Below are 18,445 nucleotides of genomic sequence, written 5' to 3'. Positions count from 1 at the left end.
ATAAAAATTTAAAAATTGCCATTTGTAACCATCAATAACAGCTTGAACTAATAAAATTCTGCCAGGTAAAATCTCTTGAACAGAATCAATAAAAGCATTCCCCCTAAAAAGAATGGCGACCCCTGCTGACTTGGACCCATTTGACCCCGACCACACTGAGGGTCCATATGTCCAATCTTTCTGATACTCATGGTAATTTAAACTGTGTGATATAGAACACTCTTGTAAAAAGAATACAGTTGCAGTCAGAGTAGTAAGAAAATCAAACATCGCCACTCTTTTTGCCTGCGTTTTAAGCCCTCTCACATTTAGAGACACACCTTTAACCCCTGCCATAAGAGAAAAGAAGAAGGAAATTAAATATTTCTAAACTCTTACCTCAGCTGGTTCAGACTTCTCCTTCAGAGTAGGATTGATCGTCGGAGATGACCGTTTGCAAGGAGTCCGTATCTGAGGACTCCCCATTGGTTAACGTCTCAGGCTGCACACCTCCCGGGACAAACTGAGTTCTCATTCTAGTAATTTGCATCTGGTCAGCTGACCCGTCTCCCTGCTCCAGACACTCCATCCCATCTCCTTTAAGGGAATGGTCAGGGAGAGTCTCATCGAGCACACGCGCCTCGGGTGTAATCAGCACATTGACCGGGGTCTCCGGGATCACGGAGGCAGCCACCCCAGTCCCCATCTCCATTTCTGAAGAGGATAGGGTAACTCCCTCCTGCTGACACGCCATTGGGTTCCCACCATCATCCGGAGGGTCCGGAGGGGGTACTACCTCAGGTTCCCTCTGAGACCCCTGCAACTTACGTCTCTTCGGCCCAGAAGTCTGGCATCTGGGATTCATCCCGGGAGTACACGAAAACGAGGATTGGCCTTTGGCAGATACTTCTGGCCTCTCTACGGAGGCCGCCTCCGGCCTTCTGCCCTGCCGTTCCCTCCTTTCCTTCGCCATTTCATCCGACACGGGGACGCCTTCTGCAGCCTGAGTTTGTTTGCTTGGCTCATCTCCGGCTCTCTCTCCATCCTCCTTTCCCACAGGCCTGTCCGAACCAGCCGAGGGTTGGCCAGGGGCCGAGGGCTTCTCCACTCGTGATTTTCCCCAGACATTCCTGTAGGGACATTTAAAAAAAGAGTGAGTGTTTGACATACAATTAGTACATATGCTTCCTTTTGGACATTTATCAGTCTTATGATCTTTACCTCCACAAGAAACACAAGTCACATCACAATCAGAATGTCCATATTTTTTACATTTGCGACAAAAGGGAGGCATACCATTAAAAAAAAGGTCGCCATTCGTATTACCTATTTTAAAACGGGCTGGAGGCAAACGTATACCTCCTGCTACCGTAGGGTCCTTAATACAAGTGACAACATACCTCCATTTACTACTCCATATGCCACATTCATTCATTACCTTCCCTTGACATACCACCTTAGAAAAAAAATTATTAAGGAATGAAGTAATTTCAGTCTCAGTCACATAAGGGGAGTAAATTTTAACAATAAGAGTCTTTACATCGTCAATTTTGTGTTCTACAATAGTTATACCTTTAAGGGATGGTTTCTTTTGTAAAATCACATCCGGATCCTTAGCTTTAGTACAGAAATCTCGGTGGATACCCTCTCCTGTAAAGGTAATATCAAACACACCTCGTCGAGGGTAGTCCTGGATGGCCAAGATTTCCTGTTTACGCACTGAGAAGGTGCGTTCAAGCACCTCTCCCACGACATATCTTAGGCCACGACCATCACTCCCTCCTTTATCGAAGTATACCCGTACCGTATGCTTTAGGCGAGCATAGGTGGGAATATCGCCAGGATCCGCATCCATGGCAACGGGGGATTTTCCGCAACAAAATACTCACTGGAAAATCCAAAGATAATCCAGATGAGCGATCGCAACTCGTTGTCTGGGGACTAAGCCCACCTCCCAAAAGCAGCAGAGGATTGGATCCCACTACAAGAGTGGGACCCGCACCTAAGGCCAAAAGGCGGGGTACCCCAGACACCCAATGTGCTACAACCAGATGCTAGCAAGATTACCAACACCCGATCGCAGCCAAAAGGCCGAGAAGCGATAACCAGAATTGGTTTGGGCCTCGAGTGGCACCCTGGCCTATGCCGGACACATCTTAGGGAGAGAGAGCGAGAGGGAGACAAACCCACGCCTACACAAGACATTTTGTCACCCAAGCCAACCCTTGAAAAGGCTGCTTTGCAGAGCAAAAACAAGAAGAATGGTGCGTTTTGCAGCCGCCGCCCACTGCAATGAATCTGAATAACTCCTCCTTTAGGGCGCAAGCAACTCCCCTCCCCCTTGCAGTCTTTCCAATTCACGATACAAAAAGACGGACAGGACAGGTTGCCTGACTTTCCGTCACTGCCACCCTTTGCCATCCTTACCCGTAGAAAGCCCTTTCATCATCCCCAAACCCTAATCTTTTCCCTTTCCTTCCCAGCCCCCAAACCCTGCCCTCTGTACCTTTCTCACCACCCGCTTCCCTTCTCCTGTCATCCCCCTACCACCCGGGAAAAAAAGAGATTGCCCCCTCCTTCCACTAGCCCACCCTCCCACCCAAAGAACAACTTCTTCTGCGCAGCTTGTTTTCTAGGCAGCAGCGCTATTGTGATGTCATCGGGGGGCATTGTGACAAGCCGCCAGTGTTCCGTCTCTTCATGTTGTGCACAGTTCAAACGGAAAATACATCAACAGGCAGACTACAGAAAAGCTTACTATCAAAGGTTAGAGGGGGGCTTTCTCAGAGGGCTTTTTACAGTTTTTCTATTCCCAATTAGCCGTTTAAGTGTACTTATTGAAAGTAGTAATTCTTTCATAGGCCGCCCTTTCTTAGTATTTGACGTTCCTTATATTGCGGTATGAGGCTTCGCAGTAGGTTGCAAACATTCATCACCCATGACTGTCCCCAATTGAGCTCAGAAGCTCAATGTCTATCATGACCTCTCTTTTAGAATGTCCAAGAGCAAGCAAACTATTCCTCCAGGAGAGGGCGCCAACAGACTACTAAAGAGATCATCATTACTCAAAGAAAACCCCAAAAACCAATGCATGATAGGAATAAACAGGTAACTTTCTTTGGAGTGGAAGCGGAGAGATCGCACCAGATGCCAATTCTAGATCTTATCACACCTGTGGTCACTGCAGCAGCAGGTGAATCCACTTTGTCCAAAAGGGATCTATTCCATTCAATTGCAAATGATCTAGATAAGACAGAGAACTGCAGCACGGGGACATAGCCGAGTTGGTCAGGTTGAGTGGTGATGAGTTTGCTATTTGGATGAATAAAGAAAGTCAAAAGTGTGAAAGATAAAAAACAAAAGGAGGAAGTGTGAAAAGTGAATGGGCCAAATTGAGGTGCATATGAAGACGTATGCTTTCTTCCAATTCATTAAATCGGGCTAATATGAATCAGGTGAATTGAGTTCTGCTTTTGGAAACTGGGTTAAGAAGGGGTGCACCGTTCCTGGAGGTACTGCAATACCAGGTCAATGCGTGGAGTGGACAGAGCAAGCTCTTTTTCCATCTCCCTGTTCTAAAAATCCATTTAATATATGGTCCCCAGATAGGGGACGTATCAGATATTAAACTGATAAGAACAGATACTACACTTGATCTTAGCCAAAAGGCCGAGAAGCGATAACCAGAATTGGTTTGGGCCTCGAGTGGCACCCTGGCCTATGCCGGACACATCTTAGGGAGAGAGAGCGAGAGGGAGACAAACCCACGCCTACACAAGACATTTTGTCACCCAAGCCAACCCTTGAAAAGGCTGCTTTGCAGAGCAAAAACAAGAAGAATGGTGCGTTTTGCAGCCGCCGCCCACTGCAATGAATCTGAATAACTCCTCCTTTAGGGCGCAAGCAACTCCCCTCCCCCTTGCAGTCTTTCCAATTCACGATACAAAAAGACGGACAGGACAGGTTGCCTGACTTTCCGTCACTGCCACCCTTTGCCATCCTTACCCGTAGAAAGCCCTTTCATCATCCCCAAACCCTAATCTTTTCCCTTTCCTTCCCAGCCCCCAAACCCTGCCCTCTGTACCTTTCTCACCACCCGCTTCCCTTCTCCTGTCATCCCCCTACCACCCGGGAAAAAAAGAGATTGCCCCCTCCTTCCACTAGCCCACCCTCCCACCCAAAGAACAACTTCTTCTGCGCAGCTTGTTTTCTAGGCAGCAGCGCTATTGTGATGTCATCGGGGGGCATTGTGACAAGCCGCCAGTGTTCCGTCTCTTCATGTTGTGCACAGTTCAAACGGAAAATACATCAACAGGCAGACTACAGAAAAGCTTACTATCAAAGGTTAGAGGGGGGCTTTCTCAGAGGGCTTTTTACAGTTTTTCTATTCCCAATTAGCCGTTTAAGTGTACTTATTGAAAGTAGTAATTCTTTCATAGGCCGCCCTTTCTTAGTATTTGACGTTCCTTATATTGCGGTATGAGGCTTCGCAGTAGGTTGCAAACATTCATCACCCATGACTGTCCCCAATTGAGCTCAGAAGCTCAATGTCTATCATGACCTCTCTTTTAGAATGTCCAAGAGCAAGCAAACTATTCCTCCAGGAGAGGGCGCCAACAGACTACTAAAGAGATCATCATTACTCAAAGAAAACCCCAAAAACCAATGCATGATAGGAATAAACAGGTAACTTTCTTTGGAGTGGAAGCGGAGAGATCGCACCAGATGCCAATTCTAGATCTTATCACACCTGTGGTCACTGCAGCAGCAGGTGAATCCACTTTGTCCAAAAGGGATCTATTCCATTCAATTGCAAATGATCTAGATAAGACAGAGAACTGCAGCACGGGGACATAGCCGAGTTGGTCAGGTTGAGTGGTGATGAGTTTGCTATTTGGATGAATAAAGAAAGTCAAAAGTGTGAAAGATAAAAAACAAAAGGAGGAAGTGTGAAAAGTGAATGGGCCAAATTGAGGTGCATATGAAGACGTATGCTTTCTTCCAATTCATTAAATCGGGCTAATATGAATCAGGTGAATTGAGTTCTGCTTTTGGAAACTGGGTTAAGAAGGGGTGCACCGTTCCTGGAGGTACTGCAATACCAGGTCAATGCGTGGAGTGGACAGAGCAAGCTCTTTTTCCATCTCCCTGTTCTAAAAATCCATTTAATATATGGTCCCCAGATAGGGGACGTATCAGATATTAAACTGATAAGAACAGATACTACACTTGATCTTAGCCAAAAGGCCGAGAAGCGATAACCAGAATTGGTTTGGGCCTCGAGTGGCACCCTGGCCTATGCCGGACACATCTTAGGGAGAGAGAGCGAGAGGGAGACAAACCCACGCCTACACAAGACATTTTGTCACCCAAGCCAACCCTTGAAAAGGCTGCTTTGCAGAGCAAAAACAAGAAGAATGGTGCGTTTTGCAGCCGCCGCCCACTGCAATGAATCTGAATAACTCCTCCTTTAGGGCGCAAGCAACTCCCCTCCCCCTTGCAGTCTTTCCAATTCACGATACAAAAAGACGGACAGGACAGGTTGCCTGACTTTCCGTCACTGCCACCCTTTGCCATCCTTACCCGTAGAAAGCCCTTTCATCATCCCCAAACCCTAATCTTTTCCCTTTCCTTCCCAGCCCCCAAACCCTGCCCTCTGTACCTTTCTCACCACCCGCTTCCCTTCTCCTGTCATCCCCCTACCACCCGGGAAAAAAAGAGATTGCCCCCTCCTTCCACTAGCCCACCCTCCCACCCAAAGAACAACTTCTTCTGCGCAGCTTGTTTTCTAGGCAGCAGCGCTATTGTGATGTCATCGGGGGGCATTGTGACAAGCCGCCAGTGTTCCGTCTCTTCATGTTGTGCACAGTTCAAACGGAAAATACATCAACAGGCAGACTACAGAAAAGCTTACTATCAAAGGTTAGAGGGGGGCTTTCTCAGAGGGCTTTTTACAGTTTTTCTATTCCCAATTAGCCGTTTAAGTGTACTTATTGAAAGTAGTAATTCTTTCATAGGCCGCCCTTTCTTAGTATTTGACGTTCCTTATATTGCGGTATGAGGCTTCGCAGTAGGTTGCAAACATTCATCACCCATGACTGTCCCCAATTGAGCTCAGAAGCTCAATGTCTATCATGACCTCTCTTTTAGAATGTCCAAGAGCAAGCAAACTATTCCTCCAGGAGAGGGCGCCAACAGACTACTAAAGAGATCATCATTACTCAAAGAAAACCCCAAAAACCAATGCATGATAGGAATAAACAGGTAACTTTCTTTGGAGTGGAAGCGGAGAGATCGCACCAGATGCCAATTCTAGATCTTATCACACCTGTGGTCACTGCAGCAGCAGGTGAATCCACTTTGTCCAAAAGGGATCTATTCCATTCAATTGCAAATGATCTAGATAAGACAGAGAACTGCAGCACGGGGACATAGCCGAGTTGGTCAGGTTGAGTGGTGATGAGTTTGCTATTTGGATGAATAAAGAAAGTCAAAAGTGTGAAAGATAAAAAACAAAAGGAGGAAGTGTGAAAAGTGAATGGGCCAAATTGAGGTGCATATGAAGACGTATGCTTTCTTCCAATTCATTAAATCGGGCTAATATGAATCAGGTGAATTGAGTTCTGCTTTTGGAAACTGGGTTAAGAAGGGGTGCACCGTTCCTGGAGGTACTGCAATACCAGGTCAATGCGTGGAGTGGACAGAGCAAGCTCTTTTTCCATCTCCCTGTTCTAAAAATCCATTTAATATATGGTCCCCAGATAGGGGACGTATCAGATATTAAACTGATAAGAACAGATACTACACTTGATCTTAGCCAAAAGGCCGAGAAGCGATAACCAGAATTGGTTTGGGCCTCGAGTGGCACCCTGGCCTATGCCGGACACATCTTAGGGAGAGAGAGCGAGAGGGAGACAAACCCACGCCTACACAAGACATTTTGTCACCCAAGCCAACCCTTGAAAAGGCTGCTTTGCAGAGCAAAAACAAGAAGAATGGTGCGTTTTGCAGCCGCCGCCCACTGCAATGAATCTGAATAACTCCTCCTTTAGGGCGCAAGCAACTCCCCTCCCCCTTGCAGTCTTTCCAATTCACGATACAAAAAGACGGACAGGACAGGTTGCCTGACTTTCCGTCACTGCCACCCTTTGCCATCCTTACCCGTAGAAAGCCCTTTCATCATCCCCAAACCCTAATCTTTTCCCTTTCCTTCCCAGCCCCCAAACCCTGCCCTCTGTACCTTTCTCACCACCCGCTTCCCTTCTCCTGTCATCCCCCTACCACCCGGGAAAAAAAGAGATTGCCCCCTCCTTCCACTAGCCCACCCTCCCACCCAAAGAACAACTTCTTCTGCGCAGCTTGTTTTCTAGGCAGCAGCGCTATTGTGATGTCATCGGGGGGCATTGTGACAAGCCGCCAGTGTTCCGTCTCTTCATGTTGTGCACAGTTCAAACGGAAAATACATCAACAGGCAGACTACAGAAAAGCTTACTATCAAAGGTTAGAGGGGGGCTTTCTCAGAGGGCTTTTTACAGTTTTTCTATTCCCAATTAGCCGTTTAAGTGTACTTATTGAAAGTAGTAATTCTTTCATAGGCCGCCCTTTCTTAGTATTTGACGTTCCTTATATTGCGGTATGAGGCTTCGCAGTAGGTTGCAAACATTCATCACCCATGACTGTCCCCAATTGAGCTCAGAAGCTCAATGTCTATCATGACCTCTCTTTTAGAATGTCCAAGAGCAAGCAAACTATTCCTCCAGGAGAGGGCGCCAACAGACTACTAAAGAGATCATCATTACTCAAAGAAAACCCCAAAAACCAATGCATGATAGGAATAAACAGGTAACTTTCTTTGGAGTGGAAGCGGAGAGATCGCACCAGATGCCAATTCTAGATCTTATCACACCTGTGGTCACTGCAGCAGCAGGTGAATCCACTTTGTCCAAAAGGGATCTATTCCATTCAATTGCAAATGATCTAGATAAGACAGAGAACTGCAGCACGGGGACATAGCCGAGTTGGTCAGGTTGAGTGGTGATGAGTTTGCTATTTGGATGAATAAAGAAAGTCAAAAGTGTGAAAGATAAAAAACAAAAGGAGGAAGTGTGAAAAGTGAATGGGCCAAATTGAGGTGCATATGAAGACGTATGCTTTCTTCCAATTCATTAAATCGGGCTAATATGAATCAGGTGAATTGAGTTCTGCTTTTGGAAACTGGGTTAAGAAGGGGTGCACCGTTCCTGGAGGTACTGCAATACCAGGTCAATGCGTGGAGTGGACAGAGCAAGCTCTTTTTCCATCTCCCTGTTCTAAAAATCCATTTAATATATGGTCCCCAGATAGGGGACGTATCAGATATTAAACTGATAAGAACAGATACTACACTTGATCTTAGCCAAAAGGCCGAGAAGCGATAACCAGAATTGGTTTGGGCCTCGAGTGGCACCCTGGCCTATGCCGGACACATCTTAGGGAGAGAGAGCGAGAGGGAGACAAACCCACGCCTACACAAGACATTTTGTCACCCAAGCCAACCCTTGAAAAGGCTGCTTTGCAGAGCAAAAACAAGAAGAATGGTGCGTTTTGCAGCCGCCGCCCACTGCAATGAATCTGAATAACTCCTCCTTTAGGGCGCAAGCAACTCCCCTCCCCCTTGCAGTCTTTCCAATTCACGATACAAAAAGACGGACAGGACAGGTTGCCTGACTTTCCGTCACTGCCACCCTTTGCCATCCTTACCCGTAGAAAGCCCTTTCATCATCCCCAAACCCTAATCTTTTCCCTTTCCTTCCCAGCCCCCAAACCCTGCCCTCTGTACCTTTCTCACCACCCGCTTCCCTTCTCCTGTCATCCCCCTACCACCCGGGAAAAAAAGAGATTGCCCCCTCCTTCCACTAGCCCACCCTCCCACCCAAAGAACAACTTCTTCTGCGCAGCTTGTTTTCTAGGCAGCAGCGCTATTGTGATGTCATCGGGGGGCATTGTGACAAGCCGCCAGTGTTCCGTCTCTTCATGTTGTGCACAGTTCAAACGGAAAATACATCAACAGGCAGACTACAGAAAAGCTTACTATCAAAGGTTAGAGGGGGGCTTTCTCAGAGGGCTTTTTACAGTTTTTCTATTCCCAATTAGCCGTTTAAGTGTACTTATTGAAAGTAGTAATTCTTTCATAGGCCGCCCTTTCTTAGTATTTGACGTTCCTTATATTGCGGTATGAGGCTTCGCAGTAGGTTGCAAACATTCATCACCCATGACTGTCCCCAATTGAGCTCAGAAGCTCAATGTCTATCATGACCTCTCTTTTAGAATGTCCAAGAGCAAGCAAACTATTCCTCCAGGAGAGGGCGCCAACAGACTACTAAAGAGATCATCATTACTCAAAGAAAACCCCAAAAACCAATGCATGATAGGAATAAACAGGTAACTTTCTTTGGAGTGGAAGCGGAGAGATCGCACCAGATGCCAATTCTAGATCTTATCACACCTGTGGTCACTGCAGCAGCAGGTGAATCCACTTTGTCCAAAAGGGATCTATTCCATTCAATTGCAAATGATCTAGATAAGACAGAGAACTGCAGCACGGGGACATAGCCGAGTTGGTCAGGTTGAGTGGTGATGAGTTTGCTATTTGGATGAATAAAGAAAGTCAAAAGTGTGAAAGATAAAAAACAAAAGGAGGAAGTGTGAAAAGTGAATGGGCCAAATTGAGGTGCATATGAAGACGTATGCTTTCTTCCAATTCATTAAATCGGGCTAATATGAATCAGGTGAATTGAGTTCTGCTTTTGGAAACTGGGTTAAGAAGGGGTGCACCGTTCCTGGAGGTACTGCAATACCAGGTCAATGCGTGGAGTGGACAGAGCAAGCTCTTTTTCCATCTCCCTGTTCTAAAAATCCATTTAATATATGGTCCCTAGATAGGGGACGTATCAGATATTAAACTGATAAGAACAGATACTACACTTGATCTTAGCCAAAAGGCCGAGAAGCGATAACCAGAATTGGTTTGGGCCTCGAGTGGCACCCTGGCCTATGCCGGACACATCTTAGGGAGAGAGAGCGAGAGGGAGACAAACCCACGCCTACACAAGACATTTTGTCACCCAAGCCAACCCTTGAAAAGGCTGCTTTGCAGAGCAAAAACAAGAAGAATGGTGCGTTTTGCAGCCGCCGCCCACTGCAATGAATCTGAATAACTCCTCCTTTAGGGCGCAAGCAACTCCCCTCCCCCTTGCAGTCTTTCCAATTCACGATACAAAAAGACGGACAGGACAGGTTGCCTGACTTTCCGTCACTGCCACCCTTTGCCATCCTTACCCGTAGAAAGCCCTTTCATCATCCCCAAACCCTAATCTTTTCCCTTTCCTTCCCAGCCCCCAAACCCTGCCCTCTGTACCTTTCTCACCACCCGCTTCCCTTCTCCTGTCATCCCCCTACCACCCGGGAAAAAAAGAGATTGCCCCCTCCTTCCACTAGCCCACCCTCCCACCCAAAGAACAACTTCTTCTGCGCAGCTTGTTTTCTAGGCAGCAGCGCTATTGTGATGTCATCGGGGGGCATTGTGACAAGCCGCCAGTGTTCCGTCTCTTCATGTTGTGCACAGTTCAAACGGAAAATACATCAACAGGCAGACTACAGAAAAGCTTACTATCAAAGGTTAGAGGGGGGCTTTCTCAGAGGGCTTTTTACAGTTTTTCTATTCCCAATTAGCCGTTTAAGTGTACTTATTGAAAGTAGTAATTCTTTCATAGGCCGCCCTTTCTTAGTATTTGACGTTCCTTATATTGCGGTATGAGGCTTCGCAGTAGGTTGCAAACATTCATCACCCATGACTGTCCCCAATTGAGCTCAGAAGCTCAATGTCTATCATGACCTCTCTTTTAGAATGTCCAAGAGCAAGCAAACTATTCCTCCAGGAGAGGGCGCCAACAGACTACTAAAGAGATCATCATTACTCAAAGAAAACCCCAAAAACCAATGCATGATAGGAATAAACAGGTAACTTTCTTTGGAGTGGAAGCGGAGAGATCGCACCAGATGCCAATTCTAGATCTTATCACACCTGTGGTCACTGCAGCAGCAGGTGAATCCACTTTGTCCAAAAGGGATCTATTCCATTCAATTGCAAATGATCTAGATAAGACAGAGAACTGCAGCACGGGGACATAGCCGAGTTGGTCAGGTTGAGTGGTGATGAGTTTGCTATTTGGATGAATAAAGAAAGTCAAAAGTGTGAAAGATAAAAAACAAAAGGAGGAAGTGTGAAAAGTGAATGGGCCAAATTGAGGTGCATATGAAGACGTATGCTTTCTTCCAATTCATTAAATCGGGCTAATATGAATCAGGTGAATTGAGTTCTGCTTTTGGAAACTGGGTTAAGAAGGGGTGCACCGTTCCTGGAGGTACTGCAATACCAGGTCAATGCGTGGAGTGGACAGAGCAATCTCTTTTTCCATCTCCCTGTTCTAAAAATCCATTTAATATATGGTCCCCAGATAGGGGACGTATCAGATATTAAACTGATAAGAACAGAAACTACACTTGATCTTAGCCAAAAGGCCGAGAAGCGATAACCAGAATTGGTTTGGGCCTCGAGTGGCACCCTGGCCTATGCCGGACACATCTTAGGGAGAGAGAGCGAGAGGGAGACAAACCCACGCCTACACAAGACATTTTGTCACCCAAGCCAACCCTTGAAAAGGCTGCTTTGCAGAGCAAAAACAAGAAGAATGGTGCGTTTTGCAGCCGCCGCCCACTGCAATGAATCTGAATAACTCCTCCTTTAGGGCGCAAGCAACTCCCCTCCCCCTTGCAGTCTTTCCAATTCACGATACAAAAAGACGGACAGGACAGGTTGCCTGACTTTCCGTCACTGCCACCCTTTGCCATCCTTACCCGTAGAAAGCCCTTTCATCATCCCCAAACCCTAATCTTTTCCCTTTCCTTCCCAGCCCCCAAACCCTGCCCTCTGTACCTTTCTCACCACCCGCTTCCCTTCTCCTGTCATCCCCCTACCACCCGGGAAAAAAAGAGATTGCCCCCTCCTTCCACTAGCCCACCCTCCCACCCAAAGAACAACTTCTTCTGCGCAGCTTGTTTTCTAGGCAGCAGCGCTATTGTGATGTCATCGGGGGGCATTGTGACAAGCCGCCAGTGTTCCGTCTCTTCATGTTGTGCACAGTTCAAACGGAAAATACATCAACAGGCAGACTACAGAAAAGCTTACTATCAAAGGTTAGAGGGGGGCTTTCTCAGAGGGCTTTTTACAGTTTTTCTATTCCCAATTAGCCGTTTAAGTGTACTTATTGAAAGTAGTAATTCTTTCATAGGCCGCCCTTTCTTAGTATTTGACGTTCCTTATATTGCGGTATGAGGCTTCGCAGTAGGTTGCAAACATTCATCACCCATGACTGTCCCCAATTGAGCTCAGAAGCTCAATGTCTATCATGACCTCTCTTTTAGAATGTCCAAGAGCAAGCAAACTATTCCTCCAGGAGAGGGCGCCAACAGACTACTAAAGAGATCATCATTACTCAAAGAAAACCCCAAAAACCAATGCATGATAGGAATAAACAGGTAACTTTATTTGGAGTGGAAGCAGAGAGATAACACCAGATGCCAATTGTAGATCCTCTCACACCTGTGGTCACTGCAGCATCTGACTCCACTTTGTCCAAAAGGGATCTATTCCATTCAATTACACATGATCTAGATTAGACTGACAACAAGATACTGCACGGGACATAGCAGAGTTGGTGAAGTTGAGTGGTGATGAGTTTGCTATTTGGATGAATAAAGCAAGTAAAAAGTGTGTTAGATAAAAATTCATTTCAATTCGCTAATCGGGCTAATATGAATCAGGTGAATCGAGTTCTGCTTTTGGAAACTGGGTTAAGAAGGGGTGCACCGTTCCTGGAGGTACTGCAATACCAGGTCAATGCGTGGAGTGGACAGAGCAAGCTCTTTTTCCATCTCCCTGTTCTAAAAATCCATTTAATATATGGTCCCCAGATAGGGGACGTATCAGATATTAAACTGATAAGAACAGATACTACACTTGATCTTAGCCAAAAGGCCGAGAAGCGATAACCAGAATTGGTTTGGGCCTCGAGTGGCACCCTGGCCTATGCCGGACACATCTTAGGGAGAGAGAGCGAGAGGGAGACAAACCCACGCCTACACAAGACATTTTGTCACCCAAGCCAACCCTTGAAAAGGCTGCTTTGCAGAGCAAAAACAAGAAGAATGGTGCGTTTTGCAGCCGCCGCCCACTGCAATGAATCTGAATAACTCCTCCTTTAGGGCGCAAGCAACTCCCCTCCCCCTTGCAGTCTTTCCAATTCACGATACAAAAAGACGGACAGGACAGGTTGCCTGACTTTCCGTCACTGCCACCCTTTGCCATCCTTACCCGTAGAAAGCCCTTTCATCATCCCCAAACCCTAATCTTTTCCCTTTCCTTCCCAGCCCCCAAACCCTGCCCTCTGTACCTTTCTCACCACCCGCTTCCCTTCTCCTGTCATCCCCCTACCACCCGGGAAAAAAAGAGATTGCCCCCTCCTTCCACTAGCCCACCCTCCCACCCAAAGAACAACTTCTTCTGCGCAGCTTGTTTTCTAGGCAGCAGCGCTATTGTGATGTCATCGGGGGGCATTGTGACAAGCCGCCAGTGTTCCGTCTCTTCATGTTGTGCACAGTTCAAACGGAAAATACATCAACAGGCAGACTACAGAAAAGCTTACTATCAAAGGTTAGAGGGGGGCTTTCTCAGAGGGCTTTTTACAGTTTTTCTATTCCCAATTAGCCGTTTAAGTGTACTTATTGAAAGTAGTAATTCTTTCATAGGCCGCCCTTTCTTAGTATTTGACGTTCCTTATATTGCGGTATGAGGCTTCGCAGTAGGTTGCAAACATTCATCACCCATGACTGTCCCCAATTGAGCTCAGAAGCTCAATGTCTATCATGACCTCTCTTTTAGAATGTCCAAGAGCAAGCAAACTATTCCTCCAGGAGAGGGCGCCAACAGACTACTAAAGAGATCATCATTACTCAAAGAAAACCCCAAAAACCAATGCATGATAGGAATAAACAGGTAACTTTCTTTGGAGTGGAAGCGGAGAGATCGCACCAGATGCCAATTCTAGATCTTATCACACCTGTGGTCACTGCAGCAGCAGGTGAATCCACTTTGTCCAAAAGGGATCTATTCCATTCAATTGCAAATGATCTAGATAAGACAGAGAACTGCAGCACGGGGACATAGCCGAGTTGGTCAGGTTGAGTGGTGATGAGTTTGCTATTTGGATGAATAAAGAAAGTCAAAAGTGTGAAAGATAAAAAACAAAAGGAGGAAGTGTGAAAAGTGAATGGGCCAAATTGAGGTGCATATGAAGACGTATGCTTTCTTCCAATTCATTAAATCGGGCTAATATGAATCAGGTGAATTGAGTTCTGCTTTTGGAAACTGGGTTAAGAAGGGGTGCACCGTTCCTGGAGGTACTGCAATACCAGGTCAATGCGTGGAGTGGACAGAGCAAGCTCTTTTTCCATCTCCCTGTTCTAAAAATCCATTTAATATATGGTCCCCAGATAGGGGACGTATCAGATATTAAACTGATAAGAACAGATACTACACTTGATCTTAGCCAAAAGGCCGAGAAGCGATAACCAGAATTGGTTTGGGCCTCGAGTGGCACCCTGGCCTATGCCGGACACATCTTAGGGAGAGAGAGCGAGAGGGAGACAAACCCACGCCTACACAAGACATTTTGTCACCCAAGCCAACCCTTGAAAAGGCTGCTTTGCAGAGCAAAAACAAGAAGAATGGTGCGTTTTGCAGCCGCCGCCCACTGCAATGAATCTGAATAACTCCTCCTTTAGGGCGCAAGCAACTCCCCTCCCCCTTGCAGTCTTTCCAATTCACGATACAAAAAGACGGACAGGACAGGTTGCCTGACTTTCCGTCACTGCCACCCTTTGCCATCCTTACCCGTAGAAAGCCCTTTCATCATCCCCAAACCCTAATCTTTTCCCTTTCCTTCCCAGCCCCCAAACCCTGCCCTCTGTACCTTTCTCACCACCCGCTTCCCTTCTCCTGTCATCCCCCTACCACCCGGGAAAAAAAGAGATTGCCCCCTCCTTCCACTAGCCCACCCTCCCACCCAAAGAACAACTTCTTCTGCGCAGCTTGTTTTCTAGGCAGCAGCGCTATTGTGATGTCATCGGGGGGCATTGTGACAAGCCGCCAGTGTTCCGTCTCTTCATGTTGTGCACAGTTCAAACGGAAAATACATCAACAGGCAGACTACAGAAAAGCTTACTATCAAAGGTTAGAGGGGGGCTTTCTCAGAGGGCTTTTTACAGTTTTTCTATTCCCAATTAGCCGTTTAAGTGTACTTATTGAAAGTAGTAATTCTTTCATAGGCCGCCCTTTCTTAGTATTTGACGTTCCTTATATTGCGGTATGAGGCTTCGCAGTAGGTTGCAAACATTCATCACCCATGACTGTCCCCAATTGAGCTCAGAAGCTCAATGTCTATCATGACCTCTCTTTTAGAATGTCCAAGAGCAAGCAAACTATTCCTCCAGGAGAGGGGCGCCAACAGACTACTAAAGAGATCATCATTACTCAAAGAAAACCCCAAAAACCAATGCATGATAGGAATAAACAGGTAACTTTCTTTGGAGTGGAAGCGGAGAGATCGCACCAGATGCCAATTCTAGATCTTATCACACCTGTGGTCACTGCAGCAGCAGGTGAATCCACTTTGTCCAAAAGGGATCTAATTCCATTCAATTGCAAATGATCTAGATAAGACAGAGAACTGCAGCACGGGGACATAGCCGAGTTGGTCAGGTTGAGTGGTGATGAGTTTGCTATTTGGATGAATAAAGAAAGTCAAAAGTGTGAAAGATAAAAAACAAAAGGAGGAAGTGTGAAAAGTGAATGGGCCAAATTGAGGTGCATATGAAGACGTATGCTTTCTTCCAATTCATTAAATCGGGCTAATATGAATCAGGTGAATTGAGTTCTGCTTTTGGAAACTGGGTTAAGAAGGGGTGCACCGTTCCTGGAGGTACTGCAATACCAGGTCAATGCGTGGAGTGGACAGAGCAAGCTCTTTTTCCATCTCCCTGTTCTAAAAATCCATTTAATATATGGTCCCCAGATAGGGGACGTATCTGATAAGAACAGATACTACACTTGATCTTAGCCAAAAGGCCGAGAAGCGATAACCCAGAATTGGTTTGGGGCCTCGAGTGGCACCCTGGCCTATGCCGGACACATCTTAGGTGAGAGAGAGCGAGAGGGAGACAAACCCCACGCCTACACAAGACATTTTGTCACCCAAGCCAACCCTTGAAAAGGCTGCTTTGCAGAGCAAAAACAAGAAGAATGGTGCGTTTTGCAGCCGCCGCCCACTGCAATGAATCTGAATAACTCCTCCTTTAGGCGCAAGCAACTCCCCTCCCCCTTGCAGTCTTTCCAATTCACGATACAAAAAGACGGACAGGACAGGTTGCCTGACTTTCCGTCACTGCCACCCTTTGCCATCCTTACCCGTAGAAAGCCCTTTCATCATCCCCAAACCCTAATCTTTTCCCTTTCCTTCCCAGCCCCCAAACCCTGCCCTCTGTACCTTTCTCTGACCCACCCGCTTCCCTTCTCCTGTCATCCCCCTACCACCCACCGGGAAAAAAAAAGAGATTGCCCCCTCCTTCCACTAGCCCACCCCTCCCACCCAAAGAACAACTTCTTCTGCGCAGCTTGTTTTCTAGGCAGCAGCGCTATTGTGATGTCATCGGGGGGCATTGTGACAAGCCGCCAGTGTTCCGTCTCTTCATGTTGTGCACAGTTCAAAACGGAAAATACATCAACAGGCAGACTACAGAAAAGCTTACTATCAAAAGGTTAGAGGGGGGCTTTCTCAGAGGGCTTTTTACAGTTTTTCTATTCCCAATTAGCCGTTTAAGTGTACTTATTGAAAGTAGTAATTCTTTCATAGGCCGCCCTTTCTTAGTATTTGACGTTCCTTATATTGCGGTATGAGGCTTCGCAGTAGGTTGCAAACATTCATCACCCATGACTGTCCCAATTGAGCTCAGAAGCTCAATGTCTATCATGACCTCTCTTTTAGAATGTCCAAGAGCAAGCAAACTATTCCTCCAGGAGGAGGGCGCCAACAGACTACTAAAGAGATCATCATTACTCAAAGAAAACCCCAAAAACCAATGCATGATAGGGAATAAACAGGTAACTTTCTTTGGAGTGAAGCGGAGAGATCGCACCAGATGCCAATTCTAGATCTTATCACACCTGTGGTCACTGCAGCAGCAGGTGAATCTACTTTGTCCAAAAGGGATCTATTCCATTCAATTGCAAATGATCTAGATAAGACAAGACAGAGAACTGCAGCACGGGGACATAGCCGAGTTGGTCAGGTTGAGTGGTGATGAGTTTGCTATTTGGATGAATAAAGAAAGTCAAAAGTGTGAAAGATAAAAAACAAAAGGAGGAAGTGTGAAAAGTGAATGGGCCAAATTGAGGTGCATATGAAGACGTATGCTTTCTTCCAATTCATTAAATCGGGCTAATATGAATCAGGTGAATTGAGTTCTGCTTTTGGAAACTGGGTTAAGAAGGGGTGCACCGTTCCTGGAGGTACTGCAATACCAGGTCAATGCGTGGAGTGGACAGAGCAAGCTCTTTTTCCATCTCCCTGTTCTAAAAATCCATTTAATATATGGTCCCCAGATAGGGGACGTATCAGATATTAAACTGATAAGAACAGATACTACACTTGATCTTAGCCAAAAGGCCGAGAAGCGATAACCAGAATTGGTTTGGGCCTCGAGTGGCACCCTGGCCTATGCCGGACACATCTTAGGGAGAGAGAGCGAGAGGGAGACAAACCCACGCCTACACAAGACATTTTGTCACCCAAGCCAACCCTTGAAAAGGCTGCTTTGCAGAGCAAAAACAAGAAGAATGGTGCGTTTTGCAGCCGCCGCCCACTGCAATGAATCTGAATAACTCCTCCTTTAGGGCGCAAGCAACTCCCCTCCCCCTTGCAGTCTTTCCAATTCACGATACAAAAAGACGGACAGGACAGGTTGCCTGACTTTCCGTCACTGCCACCCTTTGCCATCCTTACCCGTAGAAAGCCCTTTCATCATCCCCAAACCCTAATCTTTTCCCTTTCCTTCCCAGCCCCCAAACCCTGCCCTCTGTACCTTTCTCACCACCCGCTTCCCTTCTCCTGTCATCCCCCTACCACCCGGGAAAAAAAGAGATTGCCCCCTCCTTCCACTAGCCCACCCTCCCACCCAAAGAACAACTTCTTCTGCGCAGCTTGTTTTCTAGGCAGCAGCGCTATTGTGATGTCATCGGGGGGCATTGTGACAAGCCGCCAGTGTTCCGTCTCTTCATGTTGTGCACAGTTCAAACGGAAAATACATCAACAGG

The 18,445-nt window shown here is 46.6% G+C and overlaps 9 non-coding genes and 1 pseudogene across 9 annotated transcripts; all 10 read right to left on the bottom strand.

Moving 5' to 3' along the window:
• Positions 1–3,469: 3,469 nt before the first annotated feature.
• Positions 3,470–3,660, bottom strand: LOC142280361 (U2 spliceosomal RNA). The gene has a single exon (XR_012742650.1). It is a non-coding gene; the product is annotated as a U2 spliceosomal RNA (small nuclear RNA).
• A 1,387-nt stretch (positions 3,661–5,047) lies between these two features.
• LOC142280359 (U2 spliceosomal RNA) lies at positions 5,048–5,238 on the bottom strand. Its single transcript, XR_012742649.1, has one exon. It is a non-coding gene; the product is annotated as a U2 spliceosomal RNA (small nuclear RNA).
• A 1,387-nt stretch (positions 5,239–6,625) lies between these two features.
• Positions 6,626–6,816, bottom strand: LOC142280358 (U2 spliceosomal RNA). The gene has a single exon (XR_012742648.1). It is a non-coding gene; the product is annotated as a U2 spliceosomal RNA (small nuclear RNA).
• Positions 6,817–8,203: 1,387 nt separating this feature from the next.
• Positions 8,204–8,394, bottom strand: LOC142280357 (U2 spliceosomal RNA). Its single transcript, XR_012742647.1, has one exon. It is a non-coding gene; the product is annotated as a U2 spliceosomal RNA (small nuclear RNA).
• A 1,387-nt stretch (positions 8,395–9,781) lies between these two features.
• On the bottom strand, positions 9,782–9,972 carry LOC142280401 (U2 spliceosomal RNA). Its single transcript, XR_012742689.1, has one exon. It is a non-coding gene; the product is annotated as a U2 spliceosomal RNA (small nuclear RNA).
• Positions 9,973–11,359: 1,387 nt separating this feature from the next.
• On the bottom strand, positions 11,360–11,550 carry LOC142280403 (U2 spliceosomal RNA). The gene has a single exon (XR_012742691.1). It is a non-coding gene; the product is annotated as a U2 spliceosomal RNA (small nuclear RNA).
• A 1,325-nt stretch (positions 11,551–12,875) lies between these two features.
• Positions 12,876–13,066, bottom strand: LOC142280356 (U2 spliceosomal RNA). Its single transcript, XR_012742646.1, has one exon. It is a non-coding gene; the product is annotated as a U2 spliceosomal RNA (small nuclear RNA).
• A 1,387-nt stretch (positions 13,067–14,453) lies between these two features.
• Positions 14,454–14,644, bottom strand: LOC142280355 (U2 spliceosomal RNA). The gene has a single exon (XR_012742645.1). It is a non-coding gene; the product is annotated as a U2 spliceosomal RNA (small nuclear RNA).
• Positions 14,645–16,033: 1,389 nt separating this feature from the next.
• LOC142280405 (U2 spliceosomal RNA) lies at positions 16,034–16,213 on the bottom strand (annotated as a pseudogene).
• A 1,406-nt stretch (positions 16,214–17,619) lies between these two features.
• LOC142280353 (U2 spliceosomal RNA) lies at positions 17,620–17,810 on the bottom strand. The gene has a single exon (XR_012742643.1). It is a non-coding gene; the product is annotated as a U2 spliceosomal RNA (small nuclear RNA).
• Positions 17,811–18,445: the final 635 nt, after the last annotated feature.

This window comes from Anomaloglossus baeobatrachus, unplaced genomic scaffold (assembly GCF_048569485.1).
Source record: "Anomaloglossus baeobatrachus isolate aAnoBae1 unplaced genomic scaffold, aAnoBae1.hap1 Scaffold_451, whole genome shotgun sequence".
Classification (NCBI taxonomy): domain Eukaryota; kingdom Metazoa; phylum Chordata; class Amphibia; order Anura; family Aromobatidae; genus Anomaloglossus; species Anomaloglossus baeobatrachus.
The sequence above is the reverse complement of the archived record's forward strand: the minus strand, read 5'-3'. Positions and strand labels throughout refer to the sequence as shown.